Below are 25,362 nucleotides of genomic sequence, written 5' to 3'. Positions count from 1 at the left end.
AAGAGAGGAAGGGCATCTCCTAAAGAGAATCCCTCTCACCCTGCCTCTCGGCACACAGGGAATTGCACTCCTCACAGCCCTTTCAGGTGCTGGACAGTCCTCCCTCTAGCTCTCTGGCCCCACCAGAAGGTCTAGCTTTGCTGGCATAGCAATAACGCATTCAGGCAGTGCCCAAGAGTGGCGTTTCATGGCCCAAACTTACTTTGTCAAAGTAGCTGCTAGAGCTGCTAGAGACTCTGACTCTGCAGCTTGGGGGCCCACATAAAACAAGTGTTATCTACTCAGCTATTTCTGCAGCATACCTTTACTGCCTTTAGTTATTGGCTCCTGCAGAAGACAATCCCTTACTTCTGGAACTAGGTTTTCATGTTTTCCCACAGAATATGACTGCTTCAGAACACTCAGAAAAAGGTGATCAGCAAATCTCACCATCCACAAAAGCAATATCAGTTTCTGAACTTACATCTTATTTATGCAGAACTCTTCTTTTCTGTATCAAAGGCTGCCTGCCCCATACAGAGGAAGAGAGAAGCAAGGGTGGATCTAAAATTTACTCATAAAATTAGTGAGCTCAAGAGTCTGTCCTCTTTGAGAACAACCACTTTCTCCATAGATCAGCTCAGATCTTCCTGTCTTCGCTGATGTCTTCCAGTCCTGTCATCAGACCTCCTTAGCAATGTTTTTCTAACAATGATGTGTTGAATTTTGCATTAGTACTGAACTTAAACACAAAGAGACATTGGACTTGGAGAAGCTGTTTGGTTTTGTTTTCATTTGCTTTTAAGATTACCCAAAACATCATTAGCATCATACAAGTATGGAATGAACCACTTTAGCCAACAGTCATGCATCTGTAGGAGGAGCAGAAGCTACACAATAACAACTTCTTGTAGTTAAAACCATACTTTGATCTGCATCTCAGACATTTGAAGGCAACTTATTTGTTTGAATTGTGAAAACTTGAGAAATGTGAAAGCAAAAATAAAATCATTAGAAATAACAAAACTCACAGAGGGCATAAAAATGAGTTAGCAACAAGGTGCAATGGTTTACGGAGCAACCAGAGCTGATCAGGAAGGTCTGCAGATTGTCCACTGACACAGAGTGGATGGGGATGTTAGTCACTAGAGTCGCTTAAAACTTCTGTCACTTAACTAACAAAAATCATCAACCTTCAAAGTAAAAAAAATCATTCATATAGGAAAGTACATTTTGAAGAGATTTGTTGGACTGCCTGTTGTAATGATTACCAAATTACCATTTGGAAGTTAGCTGGCATTTTTTACAGCTCACAGCAGGTCTAGATCAGCAGAGTCAGTCTAAAAAAAAAGTTTTCATCTCCTGTTTGTCAGGAAGCTGGCTGTGCCTCAGGTACATTTAATCCATATTTTATAGACTTTGTAATATTCTGCAAACATTCCACTAAATGTTAGTTGTCATGCTGTGGCATGATGCATTGAAAGGACCTGATAACTTCACTGATTTAAATGGTCTTTGGATAAGACCCAGACTTGCATACTTGCCTAATCTCATACTTGCCAAAACCCAATTTAACAACCATTAAATCCTGTGAGGAGGGGATTATCATTAAGAGATTATTTTAATTCAATACCATTTAAGCTTAAAGTAATAGCTAATAACAACAATCAATGCTTAGAAGAATATGTCTATAGTGCTTTGAAGATATGAAGTGTTCTTTATTATTTATAAAGAAAAGACCTGACTTTGAGTTAACAGTATCTCCTTTCAGGGGAGGGAGAAGGAATAAAGGAAGATACTCTGTGTCAGTCTGGAAATAAATAGACTTTGTGTTACTTGAAAAGGTTCAGACAGATAACATGATTGACATCTAAACCAGAAGATTTCGAGTGTTTTGTGCTATTAGGTACTAATCTATTTTTCTGGATGCTTTCATAAAAGTGGCCACCTCCGTCAGCCAAGTAAAGTGGCAAAAATCAGGTCTAACTAAGCAAGGAAGCGTTTCGAGAGCTTGCCAAATTACAGAAAAGGACACACAATTAATTATGGCTCTGATTTAATTAACTTGGGTGAGCTAAAAACTAGCTGTTCCAGCATTTTTTTTTCCTCATAATTACACTTGGAGTTATCGTGCTTCCATGACCAGAGGTGGATAAATCTCACAGGTGAACAGTTCTCCCATGCAACAGTTAAAGTCATAAATGTATTGATTCGTTTCCACCCTAAAAAATGAGAGGCAGGTTGTTGGGAGCTCAGAAGAGTAGACCGCAGGTGTTTTCCTGAAGCAAATAAGAGCTCACACAAATGTCTCATAGCCTGATCAATGCAGGAAGTAAACTTTTCCACCAACTCATGTAAAAGATGTCCATGCACAGCCTGCAAGCCTAGTTTCTTTCCTTAGCAACTTTTTGTTTCAGTGGACAGATGCTCCATGTCCGAACCACATCATGCCACAGGACAATTTGTACAAATAGTTTCCTGTCTCCACCTAATTTGGCTATTTCTCCTCAAGTTTCACTGCTTTTTAGGAGTGCAATAGAAAGGGTTGACTAAAGAGGAAGAAGTAGCATTAACAAGATGATGGCTCTCTTTAAGAGTCTCATTGAAGCCATCATAAATAGGTCAACATAGAGGGACCTCAAGACATCAGCAGAAAGCCTCAGCACTCAAATACTGTCACAAAACTTTCAACTGTACTGGGAAGTATTTTGTTCTACATTGGGAAGGACGGAGACCATTATTTTGCACACTAGCATGAATCACATGAACCTGTTAAAGATTCTGCCTCTTCACTCTGTTGGTGCTTGGTTGCCTACGCTAAATGCTATCATCTGTAGTCACGTTTGCTTTCAGGTGTGTATTTGCTCAGGGTGACTTTCAGCTGATAAGTGCTATGAGAAATGCTCTTACCTGTGCTAATAGTGAATGCCTTTCTGGATCATGAAATGAAATCAGGCCTAGTAAAATGACATTGCAATTGCACAGAAAATGATAGTAATGAACCAGCAGGAAGACAAACAGTACTTCTGCAATCACATGTGCTACACAGAAAGCTATCTGTCAACAACAACTGACCTCTTTAAGTTGTCATGCCTAATAGCTGATTGTACGATTCACCACCTACAGTGCTGAAGAGAGACAGATCTCAAGCATCACTTCTTTATCATTATCATCTGCCATAGATTCAAATGATTTTTGAAGTGAGCAGAGATTAATAAATAGAAACAGTTGGTCTGTTCCATCACTCTGCAAAGATTAACACCATGGTGTCCTTGGCAAAACCTTGCTGTGCAATGCTATTGAGAGCGCAGCAGTAAGGGGGATGTTATCAAGACGCCTGCACACTTGGAGAAATCTACAGCTGCGTCCTGTGGGTACCAAAACAGGGCTACAGGATGAGGCCTTGTTGAGTCGCTTTTAATAGATTTCATACCTTTCCTGAGATAAACTGAAACTGACAGTATGTATAATAAAAATTAGAGGCAAATGCAATACAACAGGCTCCAATATTTCTTTGGATACCTTCTTGTTGTTATCACTGGTCATCTCATAGGCTATACCCACAACACCTCCACTTAAAGAAAGGCTAAATAACATGCTCCAACTTATTTAGGACGTCTGTTGCAGAGCAAAAAAAAATTCAACTTGATTGTCCAAATCCCAAGCTAGCATCTCAAGCACTGGAGCATCTTTCCTTTGCCCAATATTTATCAGACCGCTTCACGATTCATTGCCTTTCCAAATAGCTTTTCACTGAGGAACAGTGAGTTGCAAAAGGCTTTGTAGATTGAGCTAGAAAGGTTTTCAGAAGGTGAGACAGGAATGATTTCTGATACGGAAAGCAAAATGCTGCCTTGAAAGAGGTCAGAGAAGCAGGTCCGCATCACTTCAGTGATGCTGCAAAACTGATGCACTGAGCATTTAGCCTCAAACATGAACTGAGGAGGCTCCACTTCCCCCCACCTTGCAGCCTGCTCCTTAGGTGCCATCTGGAAATGGCAGAACAGCTCAGAACAGCTTCTTAGAAAACTCCTATGAGCCATAAAAACAGGTACTTCAGAAAGCCAAAGGGGAAGGCAGGGGCTGGAGCCATGGAAACCCAGGGGATGTTAGCTCCTCAGACCCTACCACTTCACTACAGGATGAGACCCAGCTGGATGCAAGGGCACCCCAGCAATATTTGGCCAAACATTATCTCATGACTGTCTCCTGCAGGGAGGACTCTCATTGCCCGGCATTTAACACAGCCCTGCTGCTGGTCACAGGAGCTGAGCTTGAAAGGTTGCACGTGGCTCTGAAGTCACAGGCTGGCCACATGGGAATCACCAATATCACCGTAACATAACTGTGTAGTGGTATTCAGAGGTCTGCCCTGGATCAAAGGAGGGAAGGCTCTGTCCCTACCATTATCCTGGCACATTTAGAGCAGAACAACTTCTGAGTTCAGGCAAGAATTCATTTCACTTATCTGACAAAAAATCTCAGGGAAAAGCCTACTCAAGTGTATTTTGACAAAAGCTACTTGCAGCTCAGCTACTCAGAAAGACCATTCTTTCTCTTTGCGCCTGAAACCTGTCAGCAGTGCCCTGCTTGGCAGCACATTGACTCCAGCACCACAGGGTTTGGGGGCTGCGGGGATGAAGAAGGTAGATTTTAAACAAGTCCCATCAATAATGTCTTAGTGGGTAAAGTGCAAGAGGTTATTAGACTCAGGGCCTTTCAACAAGACTTTCAGGTTGCTTCTGAAATCCTGCACTGTGAGTTTTTCATATTCACTGACTATTTTCTCCAGTCTGATCATATAAAATATGACTGAGGGTAAACAGAGACCTGAATACTTCACCTGAATATCTGTTTTCAAACAGCATATCCAGTGGTGTTCAGAAAGCAATGCCACATGAATTGCTTCTCTACATTTTGCTTCAAGCTTGCTACAGCCAGCCAGCATTTTCAAAAACAAGGCACCGTGTCTGTAAAGAGACAGAAACTAAAAAGAGCTGCCAGGTTAGGGTCTTGAAGTCTAGTTACTGCTGTGCTGGAGGAAGAAGACTGCAAGCAAAGGTCTAGTACCAGCAGAACAAGTACAAATAACTACACAGATATATTTTTCATCCAGTTCATTCTCCTAAACTTGCCCTGGGGAGGGAGAGAAGGTGCCTGGTGCAGGGGATGAGCAATTGTTCAGTTTTTCAGAAAAGAGACTGCACAGAAGAAAAGTTTACAGTTCTCCTAGTCTTTGGGAACTGTCACTGACCTCATTTCACTCAGTTGATGGGGGTTGGGGGGGTAAGGGTTTTCCAGAATCTTTAAGATGTCACTTCTCAGACTAAACTCCAGTTTCTGACAGAAATCAGCTAGGAAGATACAAGCTACTTCTCCCTTGACTTTCATCATTACAACCAGTTTAATTAAAAAAAAAAAAAAACACTTGAAAGTGCCTTTATTTATAATTTCAAAATCTTTTAATCTAAGATTTCTTTTTAAAGAGGTCAGTTTTAAGCTCTTAAAAACAAAGGCATGAAACAACATAATGAAGCACTTGGTTTCTAACTACTATTACCACATTTATTTGGTTTGTCAAGATAGCTTAACTGTCTTTAAAGGCTTTCAGGGTTAGACAAGCATCAGGCACAGCCGGTGACTGTAGTCATGGAATCAGCCGAGAGGGTGAATCCTGCAGAAACTGGGCTATCAGCAAAGCAGGGGGTGTCACGGTAGAGAGCACTTACGTGCTGAGAGCAGAGCTGCAGCTTTCTTCCACAGGCATGCATTGATTTTACACAACTGACAGAAAAACCTGTAAGCCTCTGTGAAAATAGGTAGAGGGAAGATATTTACTGTGAATATGACTGGATATAGAATACTGGAAGAGTGTTATGTCTTATGTGTTATGTCTATAAAATAAAAAAAGCACAGAGATAAGAGACATCGACTTCTAAATACAACACCTTTTAAAACAATCTGTTAGAAGCTGGGGAGGTATTCATGGTTCTTTTCTTGATAAGAATATCTATCTGGAAATTCTCAGATGCTCTTAAGAGGCATCATGGTTTGATGATGCCTTCTTCTACTCAGTATTTTTAGAGAGATAGAGGATGGAAATTTACTTGCACCATAATGCAGAGATCTTTCTGATATTTCTTCTCTTCTCTATCTCATGATTGGTCTTAGTAATTTATTCTGACCAAAAACAAATACACTCATGCTAACAGGTTAAACGTGCTCACACTCCCAAGAAATTTCAGTCTTGCTTATCACAAAAACATCTTCCATTTCTGCTTTTTTCTTCCACTGTGGTAACCGGATTTTGCTTATTTGTTTGCATCTGATGCTGCTGATGCTCTCCAAAAAAAAAAATATATATATATATATATATATAAAAAATATATATATATACTGCCAGCTAGGTACAACATATTTAATTATCACCTGACATTTTTCACAGCTCCTTTTCACATTTGGAGCTATATGGATAATGTTTTTGCTTTATATTATGAGCAAGCAGTAAGGCTGGGCAGAGTGTACCAAGCTCAAAGCTCCCTTTTCTGATCCCCACAAACTTAGCTGATCTGGATCTCTAAGTGCTCTTGTAGTACTAGGTGTCACTATTTCCAATAATCATCTGTACCCTATTTACATAGGCAGTCTGTCCTGATGCACCACATCAAAGCAGCATCGTATTCTGTTCAAATCAACAATGCATTAAGTTCAGTGTCAAAGGACATACAGCACATACAGCATTAAGGTGGAGTGCAATCACTTTATCTCACAAAGTGAGATAAAACAAAACGAGGAGTGAAAAAAAAAACGTCTGCTAAAGCTTTTCCATGCAGTTACATGGTCTGTTTTGTCTTACGTAGGCCTTTCGATTTGTCAGAGAGATGTAGAATTTGGAGTTAAATTCTAGAAATTGTAAACAGCAGCCTCATGTGGTGCCATGCAGGCATTCGTGCGTGCACTTGCCCAGCCTAAAACTAGGCTCTTGGTAAAAGCTGTGTGGAAGGCATTTCAGTTTAGAAAAGCAAAAGTGAAGAGAGCTGCATATCCAAATCAAACATTTTTGGATTTCCTTCAGTTCAAGATGGATGTATTTCATGTCATTATCCTAACTCCGAAGACAAACAATTGTTGAAACAGTCATCCCATGCTCATTCTCATGGGGCAGAATGGTTAGACTTTTCCTAGAGCACTTCCATATAGTTTGAACCATTGCTGGGTGTATTGTTAGACCCTCCATGACTACTATTCATTTGAAAATAATGTTAGAACTGCATAAGGAATTTATCACTTTCTGCCTGCCCATTCAATAATGGCATGGTCTACTAACCTACTGACAACCTTCTGATAAGGGCATACTGATAACTAGGGCTGGCTTGTTTAACAGGATCTTAGCATTAAAAAATGTTTCTTCAAATGTTACAGGAACATCACAACACCATGCCATAAGCTCAGTGAACTGTAACACTATCTGAGCTTCCCTGAATTGCTCTGAGAAAAAATAATCTTTATTAAATATAAATTCTAATTATCCTTCTATCTGGAAAAAAGGAACAGATTTCAAAACAAAATGAAGTAGCTTTTGGAAAGCAGATGCAGTATATTCTTTATCAGAAACCACCCATGTTTAGCAGTCTGCTTGCCAAATATCAAAATCATGGAGCCCGGCAAGACTTTAAAGTTTGTTACCTCCATTTTCCAGTCCCTGAAGTGTACTTTAACCCGTATTTTCTCCTTTATTCTAGAATGTATTTAATCAGTTGCTACAGACCATCATTTAAAAGTCAGATTAACATGATTTCTAACTTCCTGAGTTGCCGCTGCAGTCATACCTACAGGTCCATTTTTGCATTCATAGTGTCATAAGTAATGGCCTTCATTTATGACCCCATTGCCTCTTCAGTTTTAGTATCTCAAAGTGACATTTTTCTGGGTCCTCCATTGTCTGAGCTAGAGTAACAATACTCATGGGTACTGAACTACGTTTATTAGAGAAACATTCCCTCACTTATCAACTTACACTCTAACTCCTATACAATTTCCTTACAAATTTTAGAACTATTTTATGGGTGGTTTCAAAGCAGTGCAACACAGCATCTCACAAACTTTTCTTTCCTCTTCAAGGCATGCACTTGCATTAGCAAGTTACACTCATGTTTTAGTGCTCATAGATTGAATTACATTTATCACTCTACAAGTGGAAACAGCATGACTGCCCTTGTACATGTGAAACATGCAATTCATTGATTGCCGGAGCTGTAACCACAGCTTTACATTTGTCATATGTCAGTTCTGGTTTACTTAACAATCCCCTGTGCAGGACAACGTAGTTTAAAACATTGCTATTAAAGAGAAAAAAAGAAACATTTCACATACAATGGCAACATTCATCAACTGTTCTTTGCAGCATGATGTAGCGCTATTTATCAACTACCAGTCTTGAATCTCTCTAGCAATAACTTTCATATTCTTATAGATGGCTCAAAGACCTAAGTACAAAATGACAGAAAGAATACTTCAGACAAGGCCCATATAAACCTGCTACCCATGGTGAACTGCAGTGCCTTTTTTACATCAGGAAGAAGCAATTTTTTGTTGTCTGAACATTTTGTCTGGAGGTTAAGATCAGCTTCATGACCCTTAAGGAAATTATTTTGGCCCCAAAATTAAAAACTTCACTCCCAATTTTGGATACCTCCATTTGAGTGAACTACTCCTTATTGAGGCACTGAATTTCAGAAGTCTCCGAACCCCTCAAGCACTCAGCTCTTCAAGAGGACTGTCTGTTGACCTCATGGATGTATTTTAAACACTAACAAACCCTGACATCTTGAATCTTGTTTTCAGGTTAAATAAAAGTGAGGGTAAGTGCCAAAAAAATCATTCCTATCCCAACTGCTTAGTTTAGTATCTGCAAATATGTAAGAGCCTCACACAGTTCTGAAGCTCTGCCACTCTCTCGCCCTTTTTTATTACATAGCTATGATCAGCATGAAGGCCCTGACAATGGGTTGAGTGAGCAGGGCCCCATGTCTCTGGTTTCCCAGTTGGTCAAGCCTATTCTGTTGCCCGGAAATTTAGGAAAAGGGTTTGTTTACTTTGCTTCTGCAGTGTGCCTGATTGCGTCCATGGGGAAAGCGTGGCAAAGAAAAGGAGGATGTGCTGCGTGTCCCTTCCACATCCTGGATGGACAGTGGGAGAGAGGCTGCAGAAACACATCTAGGACCTTCTGAAAAGCATTTAGTGAGCAAAATTTCAAAAACTTGCAGTTTGTCACCTCTCTGTAGATTGTAAGGAGAAAAGTGTCTTTCAGCAGAAGGAGCAACAAAGTGATGTTTTTGCCTGCTCCCAGACAAGAAGGCACAGCATCCACCAGCCTGACACTGTGGTAGAGACACAACAACACAGTCGCCCACTCACTGGCTTTCAAGGATCTTCTCCTAGTCCTTCGCACTAGAAAAGACACCTCTTGCCAGAAGAATAGCTTCTTGGCGGGGTAGCGGTCAGCTATCACCGCACATTGTTTCTCCAACTGAAATACATTTTTGGTTGGCTGAGAAGAAAAAGAGAATTTATTTTGTCAGATGACCACCAGGACAAGTCAACACAACTGTAAGAATCAACAGATTTAAAACATTCATTGAAAACATACTCTCCAAGGCAAATGAAAACAGAATGTCTTAAACAAAATGATCTCTTCTTATGACACTTAAGCTTGAAGATTGTTTCTTTCTATCAGAGGTACTTTCATGCTGTTTACTACATGAACAGCAAAATCCCAGATTTCTTAATCACAAAATGAAGCAGTATTGCTTTTTGTTTTCTGTATGTGAAAATTGCTTTTTTGGTTAGTTTCAAAGATGTCTGAAATGAAAGGCAGTAAAAGAAAATCTCCCAAAAATGAATTGGATTCCACTATTGTACAAAAATGTGTTAGTAAAAGAATAAATCATGTAATGATTATTTTGTCTGTTCAAGAGCAAATTATTTTTGCTCTTGGGCACAGGAAGAAGTAACCCCCAAGAACTGTCTTTTCTCTCCTGCAGAATTGGCTAGTGTGAGAACAAAGTAAGGTCTTTCCAAGGTTTCCTATTAAGAAAACGTCACCATCTCCACCCAACAGTTAGGACAGTCACTTGAAAAGTGGGATATGAACATTTGAGCTCTTACTGTCAGTTAGGCAAAGCAGAGACTTCAGTCTGTCTCTCTCACATCCCAGTTCAATGCTACAGAATAATTTAGGTTGGAAGGGACTGCAGGAGATCATATGGTCTGACTTCCTTTTCTAAGCAGGTCAGCCAGATCAGGTTGCTCATGGCTATGTCCATTTGAGCTCTGAACACCTCCAAGAATAGAGATACCTCAGCCTCTCTGGGCAACCTGTTCCAGTGTTTAACACCATCATGGTGAAAAATATTTTCCTAATATTTAATTGGAATTTCCTGTGCCACACCTAGTGTCCTTGTTGCCTCTCATCCTTCCTCTGTGAACTTCAGAGAACAATGCTAAAGTATAAACATCACCTGCTGCACTACCTTTGTCCATAGAGACTGTCATCTCACCACAGAAGGCAGTCAGGTTGGTCAGGCACAATTTGCCCTTGATAAATCCATGCTGCCTCTTCCAATAACCTTATGAACCTTCACGTGCTTGGACTCATCCTGCCAGGAGGACAGACTCTATAATCTTACTGAGGACTGCAGTTAGGCAGATGGGCCTGTAGTTCCTTGGATCCTCCTCCTTGCTCTTTTTGAAAATGGGCATGATGTTTGCCTTTTTTCTCTCCCCTGATTGCCATGAATTTTCAAAGATGATAGCAGTGTCACACTTACGTCAGGCAACCCTCAGCACCTCTAGATGCAGCTCATGTGGTCCCACAGACTTGCGTATGCCCAGTTTGCTTAGGTAGTCCCTAACTCAGTCCTCCTTTACTGTTAAGTCATGTATCACTCTCCCAGTCCCTGTCACTAGACTCAGAGACCTGGGAGGCGTCAGGACAAGCCTTACCAGTGGAAACAGAAGCAAAAAAGGTATTGAGTATCTTAGCCTTTTCCATGTCCTTTGTCACTAGGACCCATGTCCCGAGGCTGAGTCACGGCCTCACAGTTTCCTTGGTCTTCCTTTTGTTGCCAATGTATTTATAGAAGCCCTTCTTGTTGGCCTTAACTAGCTCCAAGTCCAACTGAGCTTTGGCTTTCCTAATTCTATCCCTGCACGCTTAGGCAATGCTTCTGGATGACTCAGGCAGCTCATCCCTGCTTCCACTTTCTGTGTACTTCCTTTTTGTATCTGAGCTCTGTGAGGAGTTTCCTGTTCATCCATGCGTTTTGAGGAAGGTCTCCCTGAAGATCGACTAGAGGTCCTTGTGCTCCTTTGCCCCTGTGGGCCATGTCCCATGGGATGGTGCCAAGCAGATCCCTAAGCAAGCCACTGTCTGGAAGTCCAGGGTTGTAACTCTACTATTTTTCTGGCCCACTTCTCTCCATCTCTTAAACTCCACCAGCTCCTGGTCACTGCAGCCAAGGTTACCATCAGCCTTCACCTCCCTGACTAGTTCTTCTTTGTTCATCAGTGACAGGTCCAGCAGAGCGCCCCCCCTAGTCAGCATTTCAATCATCTGTGTGATGAAATTGTCCTCATTGCTCTTCAGAAATCTCCTGGACTGCTTACGCCCATTCCTATTGCCTTTCCACTGGATATCAAGTTTGATAAAGTCCCCCATGAGATTTCTTCCTGTTGTCTAAAGAAGACTTCATCTACCTCCTCTTCTCTAACAGATGGTGTGTAGCAGATGCCCACCACAAAGTCACCCATGTTCATCTGTGCTCTGATTCTTGTTCATAAGCTTTTGACTTGATCAGCCCTTTCACTTGACCTTCCTGCCCTGTTCTTCCTAAAGGCTCCTTATCCATTCATTGTAGTGCTACAATCATGCGAACTATCCCACCACATTTCTGTAATCCCAATGATGTCATAGCTCTGCAACTGCACATGGGCTTTTTCTTCTGTTTGTTTCCCATGCTGCATGCATTCCTACAGAAACACTTGAGTGATTAATTAAGAGTCTGCCTTTATAGAAAATAAGCTAACTCTCCACCTCTAAAGCTTCTCATAAGAAGTTCCATTTATCTACATAAACATATCAACGCTAACACAATCTTTGGATATCTCAAAATTGGAATAATGAGCAAGAAAGCATTCCTTCTGCCTACGTATGGCTTTTGTAAGGTGGGTAAGCCAAACACCATCTATATCTCCCATGCCCACAGCTTGAAAACAAAACAAAAAAAAAAGCAGATAAACTGGAGAGGGTGAAATGGTCCCAAGGGAGCATTTCAGGACAGACAGAGAAAGTAGAGGGAGGTATTGTTAGGTATTCTTGGCTATTGATACTCTTCCCAAATATTGACTGGTATTCCGCAATACTGAACACAGAGATCAATTCTTTTTAAAAGTCTCAAGAAATAATTGGAGGCAAGAAATACTTTGGTCATGCTGTCCAAGTACGTGACAGGGAAACACAGCTTACTGAAGGAATATTTAATTGAGCAGAGTAGAAGAAACCAAGCACCAATGGCAGTTGAAGCCAACTAAATTTAAGTTATTCATAAGTCATAAGCTTTTAAAACAGTGAAAGAACTGACCACTAAAAACATGTGTAAAGGAACAGATGGAGTCTCCAGCTCTTCAGTTCCCTTTGCTGACAGTCCTTCTGGAAAGTATTTATTAGCAGAGCAGAAATAGTTGGCTCCTGAAAGGACATATCTTGTGGCCTCTTATACAGAAGGTCAGATAATAACATGCAATAGATCTGAAATTTCATAGACTGTAATAAGTATAAGGCATGTAGTTTCTTGGTTCTGCCTATACAGTAAATAAAATACCCAACAAGCACCACAGCAAGCCAGAAGCGTTTGTCCCAACCAGCACCACTTCCAGTGTAGCTGCTAAGGCTTTTCCCGCTGGTAAAGATTTTATTTTTCCTTTCCTTTGCATTAATAAATTCAGATAAAATTCTAGGCATTCTGATGGGAATACACCAGTAATGTAGTAGGTCAACAACCTGTTTATATTCCTGAAAGTGACATTTATTGCAATGATGAACTTTACAAATACTCTGGACCAGATGGTGTCTGGCCTTCTTGATGGCACTCAGAGGAAGGAGAGCCCCTAAGGACCCAGCACAAAGGAAATCTTTGCAGTTCATAAGATAACTTCTCCACTGACACTAGCGTTCCCAAAGTGGAAGGGCTTTTTCTGTTTACCATTTACACAAGGGTTAAACCTGGCTAAGTATGTACTGGTCAAGAGGAGCAGATATAGCAGCCTTGTTGAGATGGACATAGCTGTCACCTGCTTCTTGTAATTTTGAGAGATTGTGGCTTTCTCCAACTGAACTTTCGGAGGCAGTTCAAACCTTTGCTGACGTGTATCAGAATATGTTTTGACAAATCCTACAGCAAGAACAACCAATGATAATGTTTTGGCCAGTAGCTGTCTTTTTGTTTGGGTCTCTGCTCATTTGCTTATATTCAGCATTGAATCCGTTCTTGGCTTCTTCCTTTTGCCAGCCAAGTGAGGCCCTTTTAAATAGCTTGCAGTCCTGACTCTGCAACTGCAGATTTTGATATACTGGTCCAGGACTGTAATGAGAAGAACTTTATGCACATGCTGCAGGCATGGAGTAAAACCTGGTCACTCCAGCCAGACACTAAAAAATAGAGAGAAGATCTTTCCCCTTCTCTCTTCCCTAAAATGACATACAACATGTCTTGTTTGACCCTCACACATAAGCTTCAATCTGCTTGCATGTTAATACTGGTCTTTGGTCAGCAAGTGTTAAGCACACTGCAGATGTACTTTCTTGGGTTAGTTTTATGAAATGCAACTATTCACATAAGCAAAATCTGCATGCTTTGTAAGGATTTTTAACATTAATTCTCTTCTGCATCAGTGACACAGGACAATCTTATCACGCTTTGAGATACCTTCTGAAGGTATTCTTTAAGTTCTAGCCTTTGCTATTAGTGCATACAAAATATGCCATTTGTCTATATTTCTGCAGGGTAACATCTGAGAATGTGCCTTTTCACATTACCATCTTGCAGCCAACAAATACAAGCTTGCTGTAATGAAGTAGACATTTTCACAGCTATCCAAAGTATATGTTAAAAGGTCAACTCTGTAGACTCATTGGCATAGACAACATGACAAAAATACTAAAAAATAAAGTGGTTTAGAAGCAAAACTCTGGATGCCACAGTTCTAGGGGAAATAAAAACTAAAAGCTACAAAATCATACAGATTTCATTTTGGACTCATTCAATTTACAAGCAGAGTTACTTGACACATTTCCCAAGCAAACTGAAGCCTGCTGAAGGAAAAAGCATTTGTGTGTACACATGCATATCTTGTGCATACACACAGAGACATATACATTGCATATATGCATGCTCATGGTGTGATTATTTCTTTACACCAAATGAAGCATACAGGATCCTAAGAATTACCAGTCAATTCAGTGGCTGTATTTTCAAATATAAAGCACATCTGCCAAATGACAGAGAAATGGATTGGTCACCTTAGAGTTTTTTCTTGTTTGACATTGAAGTAATTTATATCAGAAGCAGAGCTGGAATACCAGCTTGGACCAAAGGCCGTCTGTGGTCCTAACACATTAGCTCCCAGTTTCCTCTGTTAGTTGTGTACATCTGCAGATCTATCAACCTGTCAGGCCCAACTTCTGGACTGCTTTAATGTGCTCCAAAGATAAACACTCCTATTATATTTAGGAAAGGAAATGAAAGACTTCTTGTGCTGATAAAAATATGATTTACAGCAGGCTCTAGGACAGAAGCTTTTCAATTAAAAACACCACTTAAACATTTCTTTGCCCTCAATATCAATGTGATCAGAATGGCAGTGTAATTCTATTTGTTAATTTCAGCTTGATTTACTAGGAATAATCCCCTTGAGCCAGTAGCCGACCTCCAAAACATTCCAGCTTCCTGTGGGATAACAAGGAATAATAAGAAACATGTTAGTGTAAAATAAGCAAGGCTGGTGTGGTGTGAAGCTTGTTCCTGTGTTGTCAGACAGACAAGCCTGTAGCAAGTACTCAGCAATAATCAAATGAATGTCCAGAGACCTTTTTCTAACAGACAACTCAGCAACTTCAAACAGATTTCTTGAGCTAATTCACTGGTGGTATGGGCCGATAAAGCAGTATTAATCTCCTGCTTTAAATCAAGTTTCTGTCATAAGGCTCCATTAATCTCTCCCATGTTATCAAGTGTCTTAGTGGTAGGAAATTATATTTCTAAATTGAGTTTTGTTCTCTTTCAGTGTAGTAAGAAATATTTTCCAAACTTCTAATAGGAAGCGTAAAACCTATGATGCTGACAATACCTCTGAATAAATAAAAGCTATAAATTAAAGCTATTTTATTCCAAGCCCCAATATTATAGCAAAATAAGGAACATTGATTACCTAGAAAGGAGAAATCAAATATAAGATTTTTAATGAAAGTGAGGTAACAGCTGGTTAACTTTTTAATTTACCTTTTTATAGCAATTGGATTTTTTTAAAGCGTTTATAGTCAAACAATCTCTGGGCACTAATAAAACACTTATTGATTCTTAGTGTATATACTTACTTTACAAGATGTCCTAACCTGCAGCCACTACTATTAACGGAAACAGATAGTCTTTACAAAGTCCGCAAAGCTAGTGCCCCTTTGTTTCACTGGGGACAAATTTACAGTAAGTAAATGTCTCTGCATTAAATTTACTATGCTAAAGTTAAAATGAATAACCACAGGCAACAAAGCAACTTAATTTTATGGCCAGTAATAGAGTTGCAGGGTAGATAGGGGTATTTGGTAGAAGGCAGTAGAATCTACTGCAGCACTGACAAATTTTACAGCTTTCGCTTTTTAAGAGGACAATGCAGCAACTTCAGTAATGTTTAGATAAATTTGTCCTGCAGAGTTGTTTGAATCTTATCCATGGCTGACCATTACCATCTCACTGAGCGCAATAAACAACACTGGTCAGGGGCTTAGGTCACGGGTACCACCCGCATGATTGCACAGCAGTAAATACAAAGACCTCTCATATATCTCTATATTTGGATTCCACTCCTACTGCTGCATTAGGCAGAGCGTTCAAAGCCACATGCCTGGGCATCACCACTCAACATACACCAGCCTTGCAGGCAAACCCAAAGCCAGCTGGTACAAAAGGAAATCATCCAACTTTATCAGGCTTTGGATGAGTGAGAAGGATTAAATTTAACTTAGATGCAATTTACATTAAAAAAATCAATACTGTGTAGTTATAGATTGTTTGCCTGTCTATACTAAGCAGACTTTTCTCACAGACTGAAAGTCAGAACCCTTGCCACAAAACCTTTACTTTTGGGGGGAAAAAAATACTTTTTAAGTTCAGCTGGAAAACATGTCATAATGAGTGAATATAAGCAGCAATACAACAAGAATGGAGCAAGAAGCATTATAGTTGCCTGCTGACTCAGTTTAATGTTCAGTTGAACTTTGTTCAGTGTTCAGAACTGACTTGCCTTAAATGTTCCTGCTTCTGCTCCTATGACAGTGGTCTGGGAGAGTCCCTCAGGTACCTCCATGAGCCTCATCACTGTATTACCTGAACATATCACCTCCTTTCAAGTATTTATCCTCATAATTAGAACTGATCATAAAAATATGATATAGTTTTGAAAGCTTTTTGTGTGTAATGAAAATTCATTATAAACATATCCCTAGGCCAATATGGGCATGTCCCTGATGTATTTGCAAGTAGAGCAGCCACATATGCAAAATAACCAACAGCGGTGAGCTGAGGAGGCCTGCAGTGAAGACTCTCTCTCAGACTCCTGGCTATTTTTGGTGGCAGGAACTAAATCAAGTTCTGATGCAGAACAAAAGTATAACTTAAGTGTTTCCAGAAGACAAAGCTCTTCATTTTTGGCCAGCCTTCTCCATAGCACTTTCGTAAGAAAGGGAAGAATCATTCTGCCATTCAACAGAAAAACAAGGGAGAAAAGAGAGGGGGAGAAAGAGCGCAAGAGAAAGAGAGAGCAAGCGAGCGAAGTGGCCACAGCCATCGGGACTGTCGGAGCATGGGAACACAAGGGCGAGCTGGCAGGCCTCAGGTTAACATCCCAGCAGCTGTGCCATACAGCAGTTTCTGCAAATGATTAGCTAACAAAGGAGTCAATTCCCTTCTATGCATCCAAAGAAGCCTCAACAGCTTTTATAGTCCCTGTGCTTGCCCACCAGGCTACTCCTTCACAACATTAACCTTATCCTCTTCCAAGTAAAGCTGTTTTGCGGCACACATTTGAAAGGAGTTTGCAATCCCACTTCCATAGGGAATAGGTGATGGGCACTGCCCCATTCAGGAACCTGCATGTATCACATCCCTGTGGAAACCTTTTCCCCAATTTTCCCTCTGATAATTAGCAGAGAAACATCTTTCGAAAAGAGTGATGCTTTCCCTGGAGAATGCTGACGAGAGTCCTTTCCTACCATAACTGAGACCCAGCAACAAAGAGGAAATATGGTCTTAGGACACCATAAGCAGAACCACATGCTTCTCTAAAACTCATGATTTTAAGAACTCCTCAAGATATACAGAGTAAAGCTTTTTAAAAATATGTAGCACAGGGCAGATGTTAACTCTCATATTTCAAGGTGCTCTTCTACATGGAGAAAGAGACTCTAAAGAGACTAAAAGGCGCCGTTAAGTGTCCTTATTTGTATTACCTGAATTCAGTAAGTATTTATATAAATCTCTGGCTCAAACATAAATATATCCATTTGGCAGCTAAAACATGACAGTAATCAAAAAGGGAAAGAAATGACAATGCAAGATATCCAAGGGACAGCCAGTCCCACACTTCCTGTAGATGTTTTTTATAGACTGTTGTCTAATATACAAACACCAAATGCATTAGGGGAAAGATCATCATTTTGTGTCAGATGTACAGATACTAGCCCCTTTGTTCTATTACAATATAAATAATTTACCAAAACTCTCTGCACTGTACATACACCAATAGATGAATATTATGTGGTCCTCCCACTCCAGCAATTCCTTATTCTGATTTACAAGTGACCATTTTCTTACACAAGCTGTTGGTGAAAATGATGACCTTTCCCAAAGTTAAAAACCAAGCATCTTTGGAAGCTCAGCAAAGGTTTCCAAATGAGACTTGCCCTCACCCACCAAGTTACACCAGCTTGATGTACAGGATGGCCAACATTTAGTCCTGCCTCATGCCATTGACAGGTTTAAGGCCTGGCATCCTGCAAAGACAGAAATCAGAGCTTTCTACCACTGGCAAGGGAGAGTTAGCAGCAAATAATTCATGATAATTACACCTAAATGCATTCCCACAGCTTGACAATCCTGCTTCATTCTTTGCATGAAGCCAAGTAGTAAAACAAAACCAGATGTTTACCTTCTGATGCAACTTTTTATGCCAAAAACAGCTTAAAGCCCTGAAGTAACATCATCTTATTATATTTAATGGAATGGCTTGCAGGATCTTTCCACCTGTAAAGCCAGGTGCCACAAATATCTCAAATCTCCTGCAAAAGAAAATAGAAAATACAAGTGTCAGCAGAAGCAAGTGTTCTGTAATCTTGTACACTTTGAGATCTGGTATTTTGCAACCTTAACCTGAATTTTGTGAGCTATATTCTTAGACAGATTATACCATCTACATACACAGCATCTCTTTCATTAGGATGTATTTTTAATGTGTGATTTCTTGCTTCTAATGATGTTGATCTGAGCATCACACATAGAGAAATCCTAATTTCATAAAACTCTCAAATAAACAAGTTCCCCTTCTTAAGCAGTCTCAGACATACCTAACTAACATAGCCACATGTGCCAGGGACCAGGGTAGATATTTATGCTAAGGCAGCAAAAGTAGTGGAAATATTTTAGATAGATTTATATTTGGCACTTCTTTTTTTAGAGCTGGTAGGAGCTGATGTTTGGCATGTATCACCTCGTGGATATATATCACTTTCAGAATTAGAAGCCTTCAAATCTTGCAGATTCTTTGCTGGTTTACTGCTTTCCATCCTTGCCTTCATCAAGGCATGCTCAGAAGCCTTCCTGATGCTGCAGAGTTTGATCTGTCTGGAGGGAAGGATGGAATGAAATTTAAAGATGCAATATTCCACGGTCACAGAAAAATATGTTACATTTTAAAAAACAAGTGTTTGCAGAGCTGCAAGATGGCACCCTGGATGAGAAGACTGCCACATATCTGGAAAACCAAGTAACTCACCACCCATGCTCCCCATCTCCTTTTTAGTGAATCCACCTTTTTGATTTTAAGTACTGCCTGCTTTGAATATTGAGTCAAATTTTTCCATGTATGTAAATATTCCTCTTATAGATATACTGAGATAGCACATAATAAAACAGAGTAAACAATATTGACTTATGTTTTTACACTGTTCAAAAACTACTTTTAATTTTGTATAAAACGCCAATCACCAAGTGACCTTTCCCCTCCAGGAAAATCTTTACAGAAGTAGGAAGCATGCGCCTACACCAGTCACACTAATAGTAGGCTTCAGAACACGACACCGGTGCAAGACTGAAGAAAAAATAACTCAGGAGTTTGAGTTAGACAAAACCTGCTAAATTATGGCATTGGGCTTTATTTTACTACATTCAAAAAAGAATTCCTTACTTGTAGCAAATAAATATTGAACTCACTGAAGCCAAGCAATTTCAAGGTGCTTGACAGTTTTATTTGGTTGGAAGGGATGAGTGGAAAACAGGGAACTTCAGTAGTCACACCTTAAATTTAGTTTCATAGTGTCTACATAAAAGATCAAAAAGAATTACAGACTTTTCAGTACAGATTGTATTAGTGAGAACTTGTATATGCATGCTTTGCTACAGCTGCCAGCAGCACTCAGCAGGGTGGCAAGACAGAACAAGAGGAAGCAGACTCCTGAGGGCTGTCAGCCCTAATCAAGGACCATCTCCAAGAAACGGTCACCAGTATTAAACCCTGGGTAAAAATACACATACTACACCTGGATACTGCAGACGCTTCAACTGGTTATCCCTGCCAAACTCATCTGTTCTGTGAGGTATCACACAGATATACAAAGGGTACCTCCTTCCCTCAGAAGTTTGCAGTCTAACAAGAGTAGCATGGGCCTACACATAGACGCATGAAGTGATTTACCAAGCTTACACAGGAGGTCAGTGACAGAGGTAGACATCAGACACCAGACTCTGCAGTCTCTGTGTAATCTGCCTATCCCTTGAACTTTGCTGGCTGTTAAGCACAAAGATACATGACAGAGCAAAAGCCCTTAGTGAACTCGCAGCAAACCAGTCAAGACTAACAAAAAAGCTTGGTACTGGAGACAAGACAGCCACAGAAGCAGAAACAAGATCTATATTCCAGTAGTGCAAGACATGGCCAAAGGTTTTTTCTGTGAAAAACAATAAAGAAATAATTTTCTTCAGGCTTTTTCCCCACACACAAAATTAAAGTGCACATAGCTATAAGCTGTAGTTAACATACTGGTTGCTTGAACAGTTTTAATCAAATCAAAGCATTAATACAAGGTACTACCAACTTACAAAAAGCATAGCTTTATGTTAAATGTTACCACAGTTTTTCATACATTTCCATTATCTCAGTCCGCCTCTCTGGTAACACTATCAGTATAGACACAGGAAATCATCACCAAATACAGTGAAAGCAACTGTAAGAAAGATTGTCTAGTCTTTCTAATACAGTTCTTAAATTACCACAATACAGTCAAGGAGACAAAGATTCTTACTGCATTAAAATAAAATCACTTCCATATGAACGCTGATCTAAATAAAGCAAGCAATATCTATTTGAATTTCATCTGACCAGACTGTCAACCTTTGTATGGAAATGATCTCAAAGTAAAGTTAGGAGAATAGCTCTTTGCTGACAAGGAAGGTGATACTAACATTCAGAGTGTTTTAAAACAAGTACATACAGATGCACACACAGAGCATTTCCTAGACTTACACAGGCAAGGTAAATAAGGTGCATTTGACATGTCAACAGGCTAAGGACCAGAAGCACAGATATGGTAATTAGCCCCACATGTCCTGCCCATGGAGTAAAAATTCAGAGTTTTCTTAAATTAGGAGGACATTTTAGCAAAGTTATGCATGTTCTTATGCCTAACGGGGAGCATCTTGTCTTTACAGAAGGGAGCCCCTTCTTATATGCAATCCAGAGAGGTGCCCTTTCAGTAGAAGCTTAACTTGCTTCAGCAAATACTGCCAAGAAAATCTACCTTAAGGCAAAGAGAAAAATATATTAATCAAAATGAACAATCAGCAAAAGACTTGTCCTGGACTAGCATCAAATGTGAAAGAGAAAATAAATCATCTCCACCAACCCTCCTCTAGGCCTTTCAAGCCCTACCAGTCTTTCCCAGCCTCTGCGGCCACAGACAGACTTGTAGTCTTAAAACCAGGCAGGAAAGAAAAAAGCATCACATCTCAAGGAGATCCAGTCAGTTTTCCCACCCACCAAGTGAACGATCTATCTGTTGTCAAAAACATCCCATATTTACTCTCAGGACACTACTCACCTCTTTCCTGAAGATATTCTTTACTTTCTGAAGTGTGCTTCCACCATTTATTTTCTCTTCTCTTCTACTCATGTCTTCCATCTGAAGCATCAGTAATGTGTGCAGCAAATCAGGGGTAAGTGCAGTTCTTGTCTGTAGGTCAGCTCACCAGGCTTGGTCTATCAGGAAACTTAGATTGCCTACAGTGCAATCCTTCCCTGGCCACATATACTTAAAAACTATAGTGCCATAACATACACAGGAATCCAAATACTAAGCAACAGCTGCACCACTTTATTTCCACAAAAACAACAACTGGAAAAGTTAGTCTAAACATAATGCTTATACACAGACTCACCTAAATTTGTCAGAATAACCTTACTAGCACAGACAAGCTGTATATTAGATACTTGTGAGATCTTTGCCCATGTGCATGTATCACTCATCAAGTATACAGTTTTCTTTCCAATCCATGTAATTTGTGGACCAAGGTGTTTTTATATACTGGACAGCACTAGGGTTCCATTTCCTTTCACCAGAGTGCTTAAATTTGACTAGACAGTAGCAATTGCTTTTTAATCTAAGCAAACTGATGCGTCAAAGGCAATCAGTATGGTGAAGCTATCCCATGAGAATCCTAATAATCCTGATGAATCACTTTGCTCTGTATGAAACTCAGTAATTGAACTCTTGGCATAGAATGTCACAAGCACTTAATGCAGTAAGTATATACAGCTGCAAACAGCACACTCAGTTATGCATACCTCAACAGTGTTTGCACTTTTGCTGAAATTATACACCCTTTTTGCCATTAGTCAGTTTCTAACTATATTGGCACAAGGTTTCTTTAAAATTTCCCAGGAAGAAGTCTGACACGCATGTAGGGATATGATGTTACTTGATATTCCTATCAACAGTCACATGCTACATTCAAAGAAAATAGTCCAGAAAAAAAAAAGTGAGAATTTTGGAATGATTCTGAGAGAAAATTTAGCAATATACAGCAGTTGATTAACTGAGAAAGTCTATATGGATGGAAGAAATTGGCTTCATAAGAAATATTTTCTGATGGACCATTGCAGCCCTTCTGTTTGGAGCCTGCAGTGCCTGCCTATCTGTAACACTCCAAACATATAAGTGAGACTTCTAAAAACAATGTGTTTTAACTAAATTATATGCTGAATATGGAAGGACAAGTGATAATGTCATTTTTTAAATCCAAAATAAAGGTGTCTAGAAAACCCATCATTGAATTTAAATTACATGCAAATGTTTATAAATGCAGCTAGAAATGTTTCAGTCTACCTAACTGTATAGATTTTGAAATAAAACTAAGTATCAACATAGTAGCCCAATAATTCTTTTATTAGGTTTTCTTACGTATTTTGATCCCTACTGCCTCTAGCTACACCTAGTCCTACAGAAGTACATTTATTCTGTTATTGACCTTTGAGAAACTGGAAAGAATTTGTTGAATTGGCAAGTGTGTTTATAAAACATATATCACAGTCTCTAGTCTATAAGCTGTGTGATTACCTGTACTAAGTCTGGGCATAACATATGTTCTGAACTCAAAAGTACTTTTCTCTTTACAACTCAAGAATCCCTGAGGAAGTTTAATTCATTTGATTCAAAGCTTAGCTTTAAAGGCTAATTTTACTTCTCAACCAGAGAAATACTCTTCTATAGACATGCTAAAAGTTCTTTGCACCAGCCTATGCATATACAAACTACTGAGTTGTCTATTATTCAACAGCCTAATTGAAAATCTCTCCACTATTTCAAAATAGAAGTAAGGAAAACATAAAAATACATGCAAAAATCTCCAACCCCAGGCCTAAAATTGAAAGCCTCCTTTATTTAAGCTATGCAAAAATAGCCCAGTTAGTAGCATTAATAGAATACTACAGTTTTTAGGCTATAAAGAATCTATAGTATATAGCATTTTACTACAGTAATACAATATTTCTTATTTTTATTTTTAATGCTCTTAATTAGGTTTGTCAAATTGAATTAAGACTTAGCATGGAAACTACAGAGAAGCAGGAACTAGCCTTACAAAAATTAAAATGTCTTCTGTCTTAGGAAAGCTTTCCTGTTCTCCACCCTTCAAACTCTGCATCATGTTCCAAAAGCTTGTGGTGGATATAAAAGGTGCCAAACACAGATCCTGATGCCTGCCTGCTGAGTAGTAAGACAAGGTCATTCCTTTCTTCTCACCATGCTTCTTATTTATCAGTCTATTAAACAATCAGTCAGTTTTCTTCAAGCATTTTTTCTAATGTACAACAAAAACTACCGTAGAGGCAAGTACCACCTTTGCAGGAATCAGAAAAGGAAAACAAAGGGAACTGATTACTCACTACCTGGAACAGAAGATACCAAGAGGAGCTATCAATAAACAATATGTTCAATTTAATACTGCAGCTACTTGGCTTCTTAAAGTACCCATGCCAAAAAGATTTGCTGTAGAAAAAGCACCTACTAGAAAATAATTTTGCATTGTAAGAGTTTGTAGGGACCGACCAGGGAGAAGAACCCCAGGCAAACAGCTGCTCCTCGCATTATATATCAACCGCCATCTCAGATTTCTTCTGGAAGCTATCCTGTCTTCTTTTCCTCCTCATATCACTGCTGATTAATCAAGAGACTTGAGGTTGATATCAATCATGAACCAACTTCAATTTAATAAGCGTAAGAGAGGTACGTAACATGGGGAAAAAGAGAGATACCAAACCCTGCAGACACCCTACTTTCCACTCTGACCTGCCAGAAGTGGCCAGACATCTGACATACCTTATGGAAGACACCTTCTTAAGCTACCAGCATCACTGTGTTTGATCTCAACTCCTTTTCTCACTTACTTCCCCCTTTCCTAGGCCAGGAAAAATTCCTATTCTTTTTCCCTTCCCCTCATAAAAAAAATCACTGCCCCAAAGCTAAAATACAGAAGCAAAAGGACAGCTTGGGAAGGAAGGGAAAAAATCTCACAGGAAAACACCTGTGTAACTGCAAACTGTAAGCCCTTTAGGGTAAGGATTGTCTTTGTCTCTGGCTGTCTGAGAACTGTAGTGGTGGCACAACAGGAGTAAGCTATTGAGATACGGCATTCTCTAATTCATTAGCTGTCTTCTTTCTTTATAGAGGTCCCTAAAATTTTTTTTGAATCCACTGGACTTTTTGAAAATATTAACACACAAAAGTTGTATTAGAAAGTGGGATACGTTAGATGACTTGCTCAATATGCATTAGGATTTTAATATTTGCTTGAAACACGTATTTAACAGAGTATTTTATAAAATGCAGTTATTTACAAACTCTTTAAAAGCGTGATGGGGAGACTTTTGATTAGTGAGACTTTTGATTACGGTGGGCTTTTCTTTTTTTTAATTCTAGTTTTTCAGAACTGTCCTAAAGAAACTAAATTTGGGTTTAAGCTACAAAGAAGAAAATGTGAAAGGTTTGTCAATGATGCATCCTGACACACGATCAGCAGTAGTGCATTTCAAGGAATTCAAGATTATTCTAGATAAAAACCAAAGATATCTACAACAAGGGTCTTTACTGAACAAAGAATTTAAAACTCAGCAACTACATATAAATAATACCAAGAATAATTCATACAAAGAACTAAAACTGTGCAATTACGTAAGTAGTTAATTGTGTTGGGAGCATTCAGCAAGTGTATTCCTTAAATTCAGCCAGTTAAAAAACATTTTTTTTTAAGTCTATTATTGAGAGAATTCTGGATTTTGCTTTTCAGG

General features: G+C 39.4%; 1 protein-coding gene across 2 annotated transcripts in view; it reads right to left on the bottom strand.

Moving 5' to 3' along the window:
- Window positions 1-5,473: 5,473 nt before the first annotated feature.
- HACE1 (HECT domain and ankyrin repeat containing E3 ubiquitin protein ligase 1) overlaps window positions 5,474-25,362 on the bottom strand; it is an 82,711-nt gene continuing 62,822 nt past the window's right edge. Inside the window, exons 23-27 of one of the 2 annotated variants that reach the window (XR_010883794.1) lie at window positions 19,015-19,148; window positions 18,457-18,586; window positions 9,397-9,529; window positions 8,353-8,465; window positions 5,474-5,786 (exon numbers count right to left, since the gene is read on the bottom strand). The gene's annotated coding sequence lies outside the window, so the exon portion shown is untranslated. The remainder of the gene's footprint in view (window positions 5,787-8,352; window positions 8,466-9,396; window positions 9,530-18,456; window positions 18,587-19,014; window positions 19,149-25,362) is intronic. The other variant, XR_010883793.1, reaches the window with a different exon arrangement.

This window comes from Apteryx mantelli, chromosome 3, assembly GCF_036417845.1.
Source record: "Apteryx mantelli isolate bAptMan1 chromosome 3, bAptMan1.hap1, whole genome shotgun sequence".
In the NCBI taxonomy this organism is placed as follows: domain Eukaryota; kingdom Metazoa; phylum Chordata; class Aves; order Apterygiformes; family Apterygidae; genus Apteryx; species Apteryx mantelli.
Note: the sequence above shows the minus strand (reverse complement) of the source record. Positions and strands in the feature narration are given on the sequence as shown.